General features: G+C 42.9%; 1 protein-coding gene across 4 annotated transcripts in view; it reads left to right on the forward strand.

Moving 5' to 3' along the window:
• Positions 1–17,973, forward strand: part of SHROOM3 (shroom family member 3) — a 283,783-nt gene that overhangs the window by 204,612 nt on the left and 61,198 nt on the right. Inside the window, exon 1 of one of the 4 annotated variants that reach the window (XM_037050997.1) lies at positions 4,800–5,041. The exons of the other annotated variants lie outside the window; for them this stretch is intronic. The gene's annotated coding sequence lies outside the window, so the exon portion shown is untranslated. Of the gene's footprint in view, positions 1–4,799; positions 5,042–17,973 lie in introns of those variants that run through there. 4 annotated transcript variants of the gene reach the window in all.

Genomic DNA, 17,973 nt, shown 5'->3' on the forward strand with positions numbered 1-17,973 from the left:
CATCCAGAATGAGTGACTTTCCCAGCCTTGTCCTGCTCTCTCTCTTCCTTGGGTTCTGACCTCTGTAGGATTCTGGATAACAGCCAGGCAGCCTAAAGGCCATTGCTTGGGACCTTAGTCCTGGGGCTAAAAAGAACAACAGAAAACAGAGGTGCTTTTATCAACAAGAGTCCGTTGCTAGCTGCAGAAAATGCCTTAAAGAGAGAGGTGAGGAAGGTGTTAGCTCAGAGGACGGCTCGCTGGGCCATTTACAGGAAAAGACTGTGATGGAGGATAAGAGACTATATACCACGGTCCTCAAATCATGTCATTTTGTCATAATGTTGATGACACGGTACAGGAACTTAGCTCATGTTTATATCAATGAGATTATGATAAAATTGGTTTGTTATACTTCATTTTGCTTAAAGTCAGAGAACCTACTGATGTTGTAAAGACTTAGTGTCACTCAGAAAATGAAAAGTATTTTCTCATTCATGTTACAATCACCCCTTCATGAAATAAATTATTACTCAGGTTTGGCATGGTCTTAAATGTGCTTCCTTACTTTAAATTTTCATTTTATTATATTATTCACTAGGATGCTTATTCACTTGTTTTTTACATTTTGCTGTGATTTGTTAAAAAAACTTAAAACATTATTTAAAGTGAGTATTATATTAGAAGTTATAACCTTGGCTGGTGTGGCTCAGTGGATTGAGTGCCGGTCTGCAAACCAAAGGGTCGCTGGTTTGATTCCCAGTCAGGGCACATGCCTGGGTTGCAGGCCAGGTCCCCAGTAGGAGGCATGTGAGAGGCAACCACACATTTATGTTTCTCTCCCTCTCTCTAAAATAAATAAATAAAATTCTTAAAAAAGAGAAATTATATAATGCTCACATTAAACTCAAACACCCATTTAAAAAGGAAGCACACTACATGTTCTGCCTGACTTTTTCTCTAAAGCAACGATCCTTGTTTCAAGTGGATCTCTTCTTGGTTGTGGGTTGTTCATATGGAATGTTAAACAGTCCCTAGACCAGACTGCCGATATGCAACAGATACCAACATTGTTTTTCTAACGTGTCCACATCCAAAAGGAGAGTACAGATGAACCAGGGAATTTATTGTGCAGCTGTGGCAAGAGTGAGTTGCTATTTTTATTGTGTTGTTGTTGTTATTGGCATTATTATCATTTAGAAAAGACCCTTATGTTTCAAAGTTATCATTTTCACATTAAAACTTTAAAATAATAAAAGGAACGTCAAACTGAATTGGTATAAAAGTAATTGTAGACTATATTTTTAAAGATTTTATTTATTTTTAGAGAGAGGAGAAAGGTTGGAGAAAGAAAGAGAAAAGCATTGATGCCTCAGTGTTTCTGAGAAGCGTCAGTCAATCAGCTGCCTATTGTTCGCCCCCAACTGGGACCCTGCCTACAACCCAGGCATGTGTCCTGACCAGGAACTGAACTGACGAACTTTTGGTTTGCAGGAGGACACCAGCCTACTGAGCTACACCAGTCACCGCAATTGTAGACTATTTTAAAGTGAAATTTAGTCTAATAGTTTTAAGTACAATATCTATTACAAAACTATACTACTATAATATTGAAAAGAAGCTAAATTTATGAGAGAATAAATTCAAAATCTAAATCATTATATGGTTTTTGTATATAGTTTCTTTAAAGATACAACTAATGTAAAGCTTTAGGCTAATTGAAACAAAACAATTCAAAGAATAATTGCTGAATCTAGAATTTTCATATATATGGAAATAATCCTAAATTTCCTCAGCTTTTTGTTTGAAAAATATATTCATTCTTGTAAGTGTCTCCTTATTAATTAGACCTGACGATTGTAGTGGAAAAGTGAACTTCTAAATACATGTAAAGTATGAATCAGCCTATTTTGGTCCTCAATTAGCATAGTCTAATTTGATGTGATTTTAAACATATTTGGGTTATCATATTTTCTCAACTGAATTTTGGGTTTGTAGAGTGAAATACTGAGAGATTGGAGACATGAATGTGCATGTGTCTACAGCGGCAGCCTCGGCCGTCCTGCCGCCGTTCTTGTGCGTGACTCATGACCCTTCTCCCATCGTCACCCGGGTGGGCCTCCCACACTTTGCTCTCGTGTGGCTCTGTGTAGGCCGGTGCTGAGGCCCCCCACTCTGTCGGGGACTTAGTCCAGTCTCTTTGGTCTTTTTTCCCACCACCCACACCAGTATGAGAGAAGACTGTGGCGGGGGGGCCACAAATATGCCTATTTCAAAGTATAAATTTCATGGTATGTAAATTATATCTCAATAAAAGTGTTTTAAAATATTCACAACTTTAAACAAAAGAAAAAGTATCCAAATAGTAGGTTCCAGACTGGTCTCGCAAGCTCTTGTCTCTAAGAGCACATCGTGTACTTTTTTCCTGTTTGTTACATCCTCATAAAGGGTTTGAGCATGTTTAAAGCTTTATTTCTTGATATCTATGGCCATTTTTTAAAAGTTTTAAACAAGATTTTATTTACTTATTTTTAGAGAGAGGGTAAGGGAGAGAGAAAGAGAGAAACGTCAATGTGTGGTTGCCCCTCACAACACTCCCTCCTGGGGACCTGGCCTGGACACATCGATTACCATGTGTCCTGGCTAGGAATCGAACCAGTGACCCTTTGGTTTGTAGGCTGATGCTCAATCCACTGAGCCACGCCAGCCAGGGCCTATGTCCATTTTCAAAAGATAGATCTCTTTGGATTCTAGTATCAAGCACCATTTCTGAGGTACTCAAGGTTGGTGCTGCTTGATGGAGGCTGTCTTCATATTTGGCTTGGAGTTTACTCATACATATGTTTGCTATGTGTAACTATCTCATGGCCATTTGCCAGTTATGCTTTGTGAGGAGAGTGGACCATTTTGCAGAAGGAGGACTGAGGCACCAGATGAGGGAACATCCCCCTATCTCATGGAGAGAGATGTTAGCATAATTTTGTATTGCTGTGGAGCTTTCTTCATTTCCAGTCTCACCTTTGATCCCATGAGACAAGTTGTTTTCCTTTCATCTACAAAAATCTGATGATGCTTCTAAATTACAGATAAAGTAAAAAGTAATTTTCAGAATCCGTGGTGCAATATCAGCCCAGTGATATAGAGTTTACTGGCACAATACAGGCTGTGTGGGGGGTTAGATCTGAACCCCAAGTGTGTTTTTAATAACCAACATAAAGGGATGTTCCACACAGGAGTACAGGGACCTGTTCCATCCTTATGAGATTTCACCTGCCCCTGAGCACCTAGAAAACAAGATAAAGGAGCAGCAGGATAGAGGCCTTACCGGCTGTGCTTCCAGAGCTCCTGCCTGTGTCCTCAGCTAGTACTTATTTCCTCAACAATCTTGTAAGGGAATACATTGTGCCTCTAAACTGTAAGGGCTGACTGACCACTTTATTAAAGTTAAGTGCTGAACATCACTTTGCCTTTACCCAAAACTAGGTTCCCTGTAGGACAAAGGACAATCAACATTAGCCTCCCTGTGTGCCAGGACCCCGCTGACTGTATCACAGGAGTGTGTATGTGTTCCGACACCCTTGTGATACCACTGAAAATACAATCTAATTTTAGTAGGGGTAATACTGTACAGGGTGGGGGGAGCCTGTGGGTGAAGATATCGGTAAAGAGATTTATTTAGTTGTCGTTGCATTTGGCCAGGTTATAACAAAGAGCACAGCTAAGTAAAGACAAATGGTATCGACTATAGGAGAACTAGGTTTTCTAATTCCTACCTACTTAGGCATTCTCTTCTTTTGTGTCGATTTGTATAGTTATTGCCTTAAAAATAGAACCTGATACTTACCTGGCATGGGAGATACATGATCAAAAATAGAACCTGAGATTTTTGAAAACAGGGATTCTGCATGAGTAAGAAAAAATAAGGCCACTTACAAATTGTCTTCTCAATGTCTGGGACTGACATGTGAAAGCAATTAAGAATGGTACTGGAGGGGGAGGCGGGTCCTAACTTCACTGAAAGAGTCTGGAAGAGGCTTTGAAGAAAGATGAATCTGAAAATAGCACCTACCTTCCTTAAGAAGGTAAAGCAAATGCAAAACAAATGTAAATGTGTCTGAGACCCAAAAGTTTCCAAGGCTGAATCCAGTATCTCTCAGAAGGTCACAATCCTAACCACTGAAACAATCACCTGTCTCTCATTAGAGGTGGTGCTCAGGGAAACAAACAAAAGGGGCTGCGAGGAAGGTTTCGCCAGCTTTAGCGGATCAGCAACAACCCGAGTCTCTCTTGTTGACTTCTACTGGAAAGAGGACGTCAAGGGGAAAAGATGGTTATTTTCCTTGTAATGCGAGCTTTTTTTTTTTTTGGAAGCTGTGAACTTTTTACCTTGCTTCATTCATGCTTCATTTGATCAATTACTAACTGTATAGCCCCGGAAAAAAGAGCGCGCGCTTCTTAAAGTTGATATTTTACTTGTGGAGTCTTCATCTGAAAATGGAGGGCGGGGGAAGAGTTAGGCACCTTTAGGACCGTGAACTGCTGCAGGAGAGCCACAGTGTGTGCATTGGTGCCCTTTTTATCAAGAGGACCCGAGTGGAGCCCGACTCCTGCAGTCCGGAATCCCCTTTCAAACCGCAGGGAGCCTGCTCTGCCATTGACATGCAAATCCCGTCCTGAGCGCCCGGGCCAATCCGGGAAGCTTCCTGTGGGATTACCTGGTGGCGGGCACCGAGCGAGCCCGGCCCCTCCCGTGCGGCGCGGCCCCCGCGGCGGGAGGCGTGGTCCTGGGCGCCCCAGCGCCCTCCCGGTCCGGCACCCGGATTCGGGCCCCTGGATCTGCACGAACGCAGTCCGCCGCGCCGCAGCCGCCGTAGCCCGGGCGCGGAGGCGCCGGCGCGGCCGAGCCTCCCATTGTTGAACGCAGCCGAGCGCCGCCGAGCCCCTCCGGCGAAGATCCGCGCAGCCTCCTCGGAGCTGTAGGGAGGTTTGAACTTGGCGTCTGCCGGGAGTCTCGCTCGGCCCTGGGGGTGGGGGGCCGGCGTCCGCCCCTCGAGCGGCGACAGTGAGTGCAAGGCTCGGGTCTGCTTCCCCTGGCCGGCGGCGGGCGCGGTCCAGGCACACTGTTGCCTCTGGAGGAGGGTGGGAGGGTGCCCGGCCACCTACTTTGTAAAGGGTGTCTATTTCGCTCCCTGCGACGACTCTTGAGATCGGGTCTCTGGGGGTGGGTCGGCTCTCACTGCAGCCGGCCTGATGGGGGGGTGGGGCGGGGGGTTAGGTGGCGCGCTCCGAGGGTCTCCTGACACTCCTGGGTCTTGTTTTTCTTTTTTCTTGGGATGGCAGAAACAGCCACCCCAAGAAGAAAATAATTGTAGACCATTGACAGCATGGAAACTTTTCAGAAGAAATGATCTGTGAAATATTTTAATTTTGATAAATTGCTTCTTATGAGAGCTCCTATTGAGTTTAGAACGGCTTGACTTTCTTCATTTGACTGGATTCGTTTCTGTAGGAAAGGTCCCAAATGGGGTTTGAAAGGCGCGCCTGCCCCTCCCCCCTTCCCATTTGTACCAGATCTTAAGGCAAAGTTTTAAAAGGTGTGTTCCACAGTCATGTAAGGACAATTAAATCATGAAAATGAATGTATATCTGACACATGCTCTACTCTGAGTTGCCAGAGGGATAAAAGTGCTTTGCTGAAGGATGGGGGAGAGCTTATACAATTTTAGGACATCAAGCATCCTGTGGGAGTGGGCTGGGGTGTGTCTGTCTCTTTCCCTCAAGTATTTTAGCATTACTGGGTTTTCCTGTTCTTTCGTTTTTAAATCATAGTGTTGTGGTGGTGCACCTCTGTGCACCTGGGCTTTTGGACTGGGAGCAAAAGATCGCCCAAAGGCACATAATCTCCATGGAAAGATTGCTGTGAGATATCAGAGTACCACAGGAAATCTTAGCACAGAGGCTTCTAAAGATAGTTACGTGTTTTTTGTGTGTTGCTAATTGTTAATATTGAAAGGCCACTTCAATGATCATTTCCAGTTAAAAGCATGGTCAGGTATATGGCTAAATCTTCCCCCAAGAAATTTCACCAGACATTGTTTTGCATTTTAACTAATTCTGATTGTTATTTTTGTCTTTTAAAATATCTTTTTTTTTCTGATTATAAAACTATTACATGACTATTGCGGAAAAGGTGCGATATACAGGAGTGAGAAGTGAAGTTACTCTTAACGACGTTTATGAGCTGTTTGCTGAGGCCCAGTTTTTTTTATAGAAGCCTTGTCATTTGAAAACTTTGAGCTATGGATATTTTTAAAAATTGCTAACAAACCTGGTTAGGCACTAAAACTAGTGATTGGCAAGGAAATAAACTTGTACTTTAAAAAATGTTATAATCTAGAATAACTTTTTCACATGTCTTCGTGGAACAGAATTTATGTCTCTTGAATAAACTTTCCACATCTGTTTCTGACAAATGGTTTCTGTTTGCATAAGCTGTTTGGTAAACACGTCTCTGTATCATTTAAGGCAAAGGGCCCACGCACATACCCCTTTCTAGTGCTTGTAGCTAGGCTCATAGAGTTAATATTTTTATTGGTTTCTACATCAGACCTTCTTCACCGTATGCTTGATAAAACCCTGGAGAAGGTTACCAAGGGATGTTGTAGAGAATTTACTTCCCTGGAGATGTTAAGAATAGAATAAACATCCATCTGGTTAGGATGGCTTCAGTGCAGTGCTGCCTGGTTTTAGGAAGACCAGGTCACCTCTCAGAGCCCAAACTGAGGAATTCTAAATTTATTTCAGTCGTCAGTGATCTGGGGCCAGCGAAAATGGTAATTGCCCCCAAAGCACCTGAGTCCAGTATGAGGCAAAGCTCTGCTTTGATAACAAAGATTTTAAATCTTTCTTTTGTAAGAAAGATTTAAAATTACCCCTAGGACAGTGTAAATTCTGTGATTTAAAGTAAATTAGTGAAAAGATTAATGGGAGTTAAAGGTTCTGCCTGAAAGGCAGGAAAGGGGGTGTATTGAGATTAACCCTTGAGATGAGGATGGTATGCCTGAGACCTCTCTCCACTCTGGACCCAGTATTTTTTTCATTATGCTGTCTTATGTGTTAAACCCAGTTACATTTTTACATTAACATTTTACTTTCTCCTCAAAATGTATTCTTGACTTTTCACTTTCAATGTAGAAACCATGTGGCACATCTGCCAAAACCAAGTTCGTCTGTAACTCGTGCTGGAGGCACCCCCTGGGCTCCGGCGGTGCCGCAGTTTCTCCGGCTTCTTTTAGATAGAAGGTCAGGATTTCATGGTTGCTGCTTCCTCCACCCTCCGGGTTGACAGAAGGATCCTGTAATTCTAACCACCGTGTGACCTCAATTGCTGTGACACCTGCCTCCCTTTCCATGGTGTCACTTGATCAGGAGCAGCCACCCCTCTTTCTTCCCGCAGGATCACTGGGAGGGGGTCACTTTCTAGGAAAGGTTGTGTCAAAAAGAAAATGAGGAAGGCAGGGGTCTCCTGGCTGGACAGTTTTTCACCTGCTTGAATGAATGAGCAGCGCCTCCACTTCACAGCCTCCAGCCTGTCTTATTTTTCCACGCGTGTCAAGCATGTTTGCCTCTGCTATAGTAACGCTGTAGACGGGAGAGGAATACAGTATGAACAATGGTCATTCACTCGTGCAGCAAACATTTACTATGTGGGAGACAGCCCAGGAACTGGAGACGGGTTCTTTGCCCTTGGGGAACTTGTCATGTAAGGGGAGAAATCAAACATGTTAATATACTGGGGCATTTCTGAGGGAGTTAAGAACCTAGTACAGAGTTAAGAACTTAGGTTTATTGTAGTTAAATAGACACCAACCATATGGCCCAATATTTTCACACCTAGCTATTCACTTAAGGTAGATGAAAACAAATGTCCACAGAATGACTTGCAAAGAATGTTTATAACAACTTTATTCATAATTGTGTACAACTGGACCCAACCCTAAGTTCATCAACAGGAGAATAGATAAACCTTGGTACATCCATACAATGGAATACTACTCAGTAATCAAAAGGAATGAGCTCCTGATACATAAAACCACCTGGGGGGCTCTCATATTGAACTGAAAGAAGCTAGGCACAAAAGAACACGGAAGCAATTCTGGTTATGAAGGACTAGAATGGGCAAAAATATGACAGCAGAAGTTAGTGCTTGCCTCTGGGTGTGGGGGGATTGACTGAAAAGATGTAAGCAGAGATTTTCTGGAGCAATGGAAATGTTCTGTGTCTTTTTTTCAGTGATAATTACATGGTTGTCCACAATTATCAAAATCCATTAAGCCAAATACTTAAGACCTATGCATTTTATTGTATGCAAATCATTGGTTCAATTAGAACAACAACTTAGGTTCTAGTGATAGACAAGGGTACACATCCCATCTCTTATTCTAGGTGTATATTACCTTGGGCAAGTTATTAAATGCTCTTGAGCCTGAAAGCATTGGACAGTAATAAAATATCTCTTTCATAGAATTATTGTGTGGATTAAGTTATTATAGATAATAAAAGTGTAGCTTAGTCAGAAGTCAGTAAATGTCAGCTAATAATTCCATGCAATATGATAAATTTAGTATGTGGTTGTGGTATTAATACAAAATTAATTGCATTTTTAAAAGATTTTATTTATTTATCTTTAGAGAGTAAGGGAAGGAGAAAGGAAGAGAAATATCAATGTATGGTTGCCTCTCGTGTGTCTCCTGCTGGGAACTGGCCTGCAACCCAGGCATGTGCCCTGACTGGGAATCGAACCGCAATCCTCTGGTTCGCAGGCCCACGCTCAATCCACTGAGCTACGCCAGCCAGGGCTTAAATGCATTTTTTATGAAATCCGTCTTATTTAATATTATCAAGGATCTTATAACATATTAACCAATATCCTTAGCATTATATGTATCTTCATTTTAATGGGTCATTTTTTGAGGTTGCAGGGAATTTAAGTAAGTTCTAGCCTACCTGATCAAAATACCACTGGGGTTTTGCTTTGCCAGCACAAGTAAGCCCCAAAGAGTGGAAATACCCTCTTGGCAAATCCCTCTGCTTTTGATAACTGATATAATGATGCTAGTTGAAGCTGAACTCCCAGCCCAGACTCACAGCATCCTCTGGGAATGTAGGTAAAAGGGTTACGTATTATCTCCTGTTTCCAAAGTTATCGTTGAAAAACAACTCTTGATCTCTGTATCAAATTAATATTGTGACTTTTTAAGGGGCAAATTATATCACTTGAATATTCAGCAAAATACCTTGGACAGAGGTAAATAAAATACAGGAGTTTACTTAATTCTATTAAGCTTCAATTATTTTTAAGTTCAACAAAATGTTTGGCAAAGACCTTTTATATACTTGGCCAGCTCCATCAGTCATTTTATTGTTGGGTTGGAGTAATTCATTCTTAAACATCAGCTATTTACTGGGAACATTGTATTAGCCTCTGAAATTCAGTAATGAATAAGATATTTTACACTCAAGAGTTCATAGACATCCTGACTGAGTATAAATGCGTATCTAGTTTTCTTGGAATATTTGCCAGAGCAGAGGGCTCTGTCTTAGGCTAGTCTTTTTCTTCTCTTTTTTCTTTTCTTTTTAAAGCCTCCTATTTATGGTAGAGTTTTAAATCCTAGCTCTTTTTTTCACTGGTATTATTTTCTTCAACATCAGAGTTTCTTGCTTATGTTTTCTCATGTTATTTATTAGTAAAAATAACAACGACCACAAAAATGAACTTACATACGAAGGCAATTTAGTGTAAAGTACAGGTCTTAGACTGAGGAGCCAGGATGACTGAGGTGTGAGTCTGAATTCATCTACCTGCTAGTAATTTAGGTCAAATTCTTAAATTCTTTAAGCCTGAGTTTCCTCATATGCAAAAAAAGGTGATGATAATACCTTAAAAGAGGTATTAATACTTATCAGGTTAAGTCTGTTATAAGGATTAAATGACCAAATACATGTAAAACTAAGCAGCTTAGCAGCGGGTAGGTGTTCATTTCTAATATTTATTATTTGCTAAGTGTGGAGAACTGTCTGAAGGTCTCGAGTCTTCCTCACCCCCCTAGGAGGTTGGCACTGTTATTATCTCCTTTTAAAGGTGAGGAAACCGACGCAGACGGGTTAGACATGGAGTTGCGAAGATTGGAACCTAACAAGATCTTGCCTCTCAACTCATGAGATTCATAATAGATGTCAGTTACTTTTCCCTTATAGGTAAAATTATTTTTTATTTCATTACTGTAAGGAGAAAGGGACATCCATTAAGTGCCTTCCCCTTCTTTATGGGCTGCCTGCAAGTGAGCAGTGGTGGTGAAGGAATCGACGACTCCTGAGTGTGTTCGTGAATGGTTGTGGGTCTACTTACTACCATATTGCTGGGGGGGGGGGGGATGTCGGGGAATTGCAGAAGAGGTGTTAATGAACTTGTCACATTCTTTCCCCAGCCCTCAAAAGTCTGCCAGTCAGTGGCTTTCTCTGACATTGCCCTTTACCCTCTACCCCCGGGACTCCAATTAAAAAGTCAATTTGTGAACAAAAAAATGCGGAGAACCAGGCCACCTGTTGGGATTTGGCCCAGACTTGGCGAAGCCCATTTAGGGATTGACATAGATGTGATGTTATCTTGGTATCCACAAGGAAGCCAAGGAATGTGTGAGAAATGTGTTCTGGAGCCCTGTCATAGTTAGAGGCAAAGTAAGCTGTTGACCCAGGATAATTTGTACTCCCTATTTTTGTTGGCATTTCCTCAACCCCCAGATCCTGGAGAATGCTGAGCTAGAAAAACATAAGTAAAAAACAAATCTCAGGTGGTAGGTTGAAAACTCTATTGATTTGATGAAGATATAAGTCACATTGGCCAATTCATTAAAATAATGTGTAGGAGCCCAGAGGGAAAATGTAGTTAAACAAATATACAGACATGAGTTCCTATTTAGGTCTGAGCCTTTTTACTTAATCCCAGTAAGATGCTCTGTATTTAAATTCTGGACATCCAAGCCTCTCCTTTGCAAGGCGGCTGTGGCTAGACAGCCAGAATCTCAGGACGCTTCCCCAACCACCCAACTGGTGCCAGGTCTATTTACGGACACATCAGAGACCCCCCTCCCCCGCCCCACCCCCTGCAAAACAATGGAGGTGCCGTTGGAGGCAATGGGCTGATGAAGCCAGGCCCCCTTTGCAAAGTGCTCTTGCCAGCTCCGTATTAGAAGGAATGTCACTGTGTGTATTTGAACTTCTGTCCATCCAAATGAGCCCCATTATCTCAGGGCAAAATTACCAGCGGACAAATTCTTGTAGGGCTCTGCTCTCTGAAGGGGAGAGAAGAAACCTGGAGGGAAAACCTACCAGGATCTTAGCTGTGGTTGTCCCTGACCTCTTGAGGCTACTTCGCTGTGTGCAAGCTCCACTTGTCTCTTACTCTGACTCACAAGTGATGTGCATGGCTAAAGTTAGGAGAATTGCAGGACTGTCACTTGAAGTCCCTCTCTGCCTCTTCACCATCACCTCCAGCCTCTTTCCCTCAACTTAAAGCCCTTTGTGAGGGTTCCCATGGTTACCTCTTTACCACTAGCAGCTGGAATGCCATAGTGAGAGGAGGCTGCCTCCCCTACTGAGCCATGTCTGGCAGGGCTAGAGGCCACTGATCTGCAGCTGGAGCTGCAGCTGGGGCTGCAGCTGGATTCGTGACATGAGGTCACAGTCCACTACCTTCTCTTTGTCATGGGTTCTGTACTTTTCCCAGGCCTGGTGTGTTGGGACTGCAGTGGGAGGGGAGACAAGGGATGATGTACAACTCGGGGTGTTTCCTGCCTACACTGACCTGGCCTGGCTGTCCCAGCACCTGCCACATTCTTGCCTGGTGCCCGCCCCTTCTGTGTGTTAGTGCCAGGTGCAGGAGGAAGCCCAATAGATAAAACTTCTCAACCTGCCTTCCCCTCGCCTGTTGTTTCCAATACCATGAGTTTATGGGTTAGTGGACATGAACAAGCAAAGGCTCCAGTCTGGAAGAAATTTGGTGTCAGCGGCAGGCTTTCATCCAGCCTGGAAGACCAGGCAGGTCCTAGGGGCTGGGGAATTACATGGGAACTTGAGGTTCAAGATGTGAACACAACTAGCTAAGAGTTTGTCTTGAAGCTGTTGCGATACTGTTTGGAGGCTTAAATTCCTCCTCATCTGTAGTCCAGTTGGCCCCAGAGTTAACATGGGAATTTAACTACAGATGGAAATTAAACAGTCCTGGAAGTGAGGGTAGGAAGTAGTAGTTACCAATGGAAACCACCAAAAATTATCACTCCTGAGCAAGAAAATACTAAAGAATTATGTTCTTCCTGAGATAAGGCAACAAGCTCTTTTCTAAATATGTATCCCTACAAATGTGTCCCTAAGCCCTTAGGTGATGTAACTGTTAGAGAAGGGGTTAAATGCATTTGGAGCCTTATAATGTGTCAGATCCTGGCTTTTCCACTTCCTTTGTGACCTTGAGCAACTTATTTAAATTGCCTGGGCCTCAGTTTCCATTTCTGTGAAAGGGGGACAGTACTGCATAGGCTTGTTACAAGGATTAAATTTAGTAGGTGAGAATGATTTGTAAATTGTAAAGACTGACACGGGTGCCAGAGGGTGTTTTGAGAATGCGATCTCAGGACATAGATTTTATCAGTCCCACTTTGGTATTATATGTGTCCACAGGTCCAGAATTCCCCTGGAAGGATAAGGTAGTGTTGGGGTGAGTAGGGACATACAGGATTAAAAACAAACAAACAAAATAAACCCCTCTAGACTATATTACACTAATCCTGAAGTAACAAAGGAGAGGAAAAGTGATGGGGATAAGTGAAAATTTAGTCCATGGAACTGTAATTACAAGTACCATGAAAAGTATATTGTAACCTTAAACAATTACTTTTCCACCAATGGGCTGCGTTTTGGTACCTTGCCCTCCATTTAAACTGTGCTTCCAAAGAATAAAGCAAAGCTGGAGGAAAGCTTGAGAGACAGAGAGTCCTGCTTTGGGTGATAGCAAAGGTTGGAAACATTTAGGTATGAGATTTGGAGGCATTTAAATAGCATGGGATATCTATTATCCACCCTAAAAAGCAGAACGAATCTTTCATATTGTGGACACAAATGCAGTTGGCACGAGCTGTTTCAAAAATGCATGTGAGCTTCCTTCTAAAACCCAATAATCCTCTCGGGCAAAGTAAGGATTAGGCCTCCCTCACAACAAAGGGAGGGGGTGACTTCATTTTTGCTAAGATTCCTTAGCTGATGCCAGATTTAGCAAGGGACCTATTTTCTCCCAATGAATGACAGTCTCCGTTTACATTTTTAATGTCCACCCCTCTTCTCTAGACAGATCTAGGACAGGAGCGACTTATTTGCAAGGAGACGGGAGAAAGAGACACTGGCTCCCACAGTGCTCCCACACTGTGCACTCCCACCTCTGCTGACTCTCCCAGAACCTGACGGCCAGTAGCCCACTGTTGCCCAGAAACCTAACCAATAACAATCGATGAACACATTTTGTATGTTATATGTATTATATTCTGTGTTCTTATAATGAACTAAGCTAGAGAAAAGAAAATGTAATTAAAATTATAAGAAAAATACATTTATTGAAAAAATTGGCATGTAAGTATAATTCAAACCTGTGTTGTTCAAGGGTCACCTTTATGGAACGGTTGTTAGGAGCACAGGCTTTGTCACCAGCCAGATCTGGAGTCAAATTCTTGTTCCACTAGAGTTGGAGCAGTTACCTTTGCTTCTGAGTCTCGGCTCCCTCATTTGTAAAGTAGGGGTGTAATAGCATAAAAGTACCTACCTTAGAGATTGGTTGTGAAGATTACAATAAACTGTGGAGGTAAGAATTTAGCCCCTGGCCTGCCTCAGAGCACTCCATGAAGTAATTACAACTTCTGGGCCTGCTGCTTTGATGCCTGCTGTCTGTGAGGCACATGCTTGGAGGCAAATGAATGCATGGTGGTACCTCAGTACTCATCGGCTTCAGAACTCGTCAAACCTGGTACTCATCACATTTGGACAAGAAAAAATGTTTCAGCACTTGGTGCTTGCTTGCCACTCATCACACTTGCTAGAACTTGTACGAGTCCTGACGCCGCCCTGCAACAGAAAATGCTTCATTGATCGTGGCTTGCTTGCCACTCACCAGAACAAATTAATGATGAGTACTGAGGTTCCACTGTATATACAATGTAAGAAAGTAGATAGAAAGGAGAGGGAAGTGTGCTGAGTGGACTACTCTTGTCTCATGCACTTTATCTCCCTAGCATTTATCAGGATTTGTAATTTTATATTTGTACTGTGATTTTGCATGTGCTCCCCATTAATTTGTAATTAGATGGAGGGATTGTGTCTATTTTGCCACTATTACAAGCCCAATATCTAATCCATTGAATGGTCCATGGTTGACCATTAATGATCCTGGATTAAGCGAGGGATGATTGGGCTGGGTATAGAAGTGGGCATTGAGTGTGAGCATGAAACATGTCCTGTATCATTCCAGCAGTGTGACCAGTGTTAAGTTCTGAGTCAAGAACAGGAAAGCAGGGATAAGGTTGGGGAGCCCTTCAAAAGCTAGCTTCATCATTTCTGTAGATCAGAAAGTTGGGTTTGGGACAGAGAGGGGTCCCTTCTGAATTTCAGTAACTCCTCTCTCTTTGGAATAAGCTTTCCCTTTAAAGAAGCTTTTAGTATTAAATGTTTGCCACCTGTATCAGTGGACTTTGAAGATTATAGAATCCAAAAGCAGTATAATATAAGAGAGAGAGTATGGAAGTTAAAGTTAGGGCCCCTGGTCTCGCATGCCAGCTATGTAATCTATACTTCCTGACCTTGAGCAAGTAACTGACCCTCTGTGAGTCTGTCTCCATCTGCTAATGGGGAATAAATAATACCTGTTCCACTTGCCCTTTAGGATTATTATGAGGGCCAAATGCAATGATGTACAAAAGGTGTGATAGTAAAGTAAGGAACTGCAGTGGTTCACTGCAGAGGTTTGTGTGGTTCTTCGGGAACACTGGAGAGAGTCGGTGAGGGAAGAAAGGCAGAGCCTGAGTTTTCTCAGGAAGCCTTTGTTTCTCTCTGCTGATACCAATTTCCCCCCAATCCCGCTTCCTTTCCAGTGAGTCTTTTCACTGGTTGCAGAAGCTCCCAAAGTAAATCCTGCCACAGTGTGAAGTCTTTTCACTGCCCCAGTTGGCTCCCGGGATAGGTACCCCTACTTCCGGATAGGTACTCCTACTTCCATTTCCCACCCAGATTTTCCTTTAAAAATATGGAGAAATTAGACTCTTCTAGTCATTCTAGTTAGGAAAAATAGAGCTAATTTACTTTTTCTGATGATCAAAACAGTAAGTATTCATTATAAACAATTTGTAAGATATAAAAAAAGGGAAGCAAAGTATCATCCATAATCTTGTTACCCAGTAGTAACATTTTGGTGTATTTGCTGGCCTTCTGTTCTCATGTACACCTTTTTGTCTCATACAAGTAGCAAAGGGGTGATGTGGAAGAAATGACAGGCATGCATGGCTTGGCATATGGCGGGTGGCTAAGAAGAAAGTATTCCGTTCTCCTCGGAGGCATTTAATGAGGGAGGCGTGGGACAGGGACGGCCTTTGGCCATATGTTTCCAACTTGTATTCCACTTCACTTTATCTGTAAAACGAAGATCATCCCTGTCTCAGATGATAAGAAAATCAACTGAATAGCTTTTAAACCACACTATCTTCTACATACCGTGTACCCAATAAATGTAAGTTTCTGTTCTATTGGTAAGAAGTTACCATTTACTGCCAGGCACTGTTCTAAGTGCTCCACATATATCAGTTCATTTAAGCCTCACAACTACCCTTTGATGTGGGTGCTGTTGTCCTGTCTTATAGAGAAAGAAACTGAGGCACCAGAGGTTAAGCGACCTCCCCGAGGCCAAATACCTACAAGGTGAGAGAGCCTGAATAGGAGCCTGCCAGGGATTAGAGTTGATTTAAGACCAAGCTCCAGGAGTTGGTGGAGCCTATCATACCCCTCCAGTGGTGGAGTTACCACTTTAACTGGAAGCCCTTGCCTGAGGGCCCTTGGTTTTCTTGTGCATTCGCCTTGGGCTCATACAGATTTCAGTGGGTGGAGGGACTGAAATCAAAGGTATATCTAAAGCAGATTAATAAAAGATGTGGCTTTTTGCCCTGGCCACATGGATTAGTTGGTTGGAGCATCGTCCTGTACATCAAAATATTGTGGGTTGGATCTCTGGTCAGGGCACATATCTAGGTTGTAGGTTCAGTCCCCGGTCTGAACTGTAGGTTCAGTCTCCTACATATAGGAGTCAAGTCTGACTGATGTTTCTCTCTCACATCAATGTTTCTCTCTCTCTCTCTCTCTCTCTTTCTCTTTCTTTCTCTCTATCTGCCCCCACCTGCCTCACCCTTCTCACTTTCTTAAAATCAATACACATATTCTTGAGTGAGCATAAAAAACAAGGATTTGGCTTTTGCCCTACCCACCCTTTTCCAGTCTTTGTGTAAGGTTGACACAGAGGTCATTGGCTAAGATCTGGTGATAGTTAAGCCTACGGTTTCAGAAAGAATCAGAAGTATGCTGAACGCCAGTGGTGTAAATATTACATGTGGATTCATTGGGGTCATTTCAAGGAAAATTAGTAAGACAAAGCAGCAGCCAGAGGAGCAGGAGGTGCACATGGACTCGAGCCTGAGACGGAGTGGAGACACAGACACAGGCCAGACCAGGGTGGGTGAAAAGTCAGGAGAGGTTTTGCTACACCCGAAGCACCAGATAAGACACAGGCCTGAGGAAATACACAACAAATTTTCTAGATGGTCAGTAATAATTTGGAAAAAAAATGAGAGTAATGAAAGGACGATGACTCGGAGGTCAAATTTCAATATACAGGTCCCAAAAGGTCAGTATCAGAAACAAGGGGTTTTTAAAGAAAGGGCAATTTATTAAGACTATGAAACCTTTGATAAATGCTCAACCACCAGAAAATGAAGAATAGTCATGTTAGCTCAGAACAAAGATCTGTAACCAGCAGCATCGGCTCTGAAAGTCTTCTCCCGGACGCTGGACAAGCGGGGAGTGCAGGCCTTCTGCACTTCGTGGAGACTGAGGGACAACTGCTGGGAGCTTCTGGTGATGACACCAGAGATCTGCTAACAGGAGAGAGAGATGACAGTAAGTCAGGCTTCATGCATGATGGGCATGATGGGCCTGGAGCAGGATAAAAAGAAAAAAAGGAACACAGGAAACCAAGAACAGGTCTTTTAACAAGGCAAATTATGAAAACGAGTGTAAACACACACCCAGATAAATCCAAAGGAATTTCTCCAAAAGGCTCTACGTTTGAGGACAAACGTAGCCCCCTGTGCATGCTGCTGTCTGCTTAATCTCAGAAAGCATTCTGGCTGCTTTGAAACAGAAGGCGGCAAGACTGTGCCAAGTTGTGCCAGCTGTTGGTGCAAGGGTTTGGCCAAGTCCCCCAGCCCTGGTCCTCTACTTCATGAAAGCCAGCTGCTGAAGAGATGGGCCAACAGTTGGGGCCAAATTCTTTTTTCACAAAGAAGTTGACTCACAAGCTGTACAGAAAGTGACTAAAAGAAAAGTGATTTCTACCTTCCCCAAGACATGGGTGCAAACAATTTAACACTTTTAACAGTTTAAAGGCACGGAGCTCCATTTTGGATGCATTACACAGTTATTCCCTCGACAATCTCCTGCAATTCAGTCAACAAATCTGTATTGTGTATCTACCATAAGCCACTCATTGTGCTGGGTCCTGGGTGTAGAATGGTTTGAAAAAACAGAACTGAAGAAAAGCCAGCCCTGGGCCCTGACCTCACTGAGCTTCCTGTCTGGCAGAGGAAGCAGACCATGGTCGAGTGCCCAGTTACACATAGCTGTAAGTGCATTGAAGGA

The sequence above is a fragment of the Sturnira hondurensis genome, unplaced genomic scaffold, assembly GCF_014824575.4.
Source record: "Sturnira hondurensis isolate 20B ecotype Veracruz unplaced genomic scaffold, ASM1482457v3 Scaffold0007036, whole genome shotgun sequence".
Taxonomy (NCBI): Eukaryota; Metazoa; Chordata; class Mammalia; order Chiroptera; family Phyllostomidae; genus Sturnira; species Sturnira hondurensis.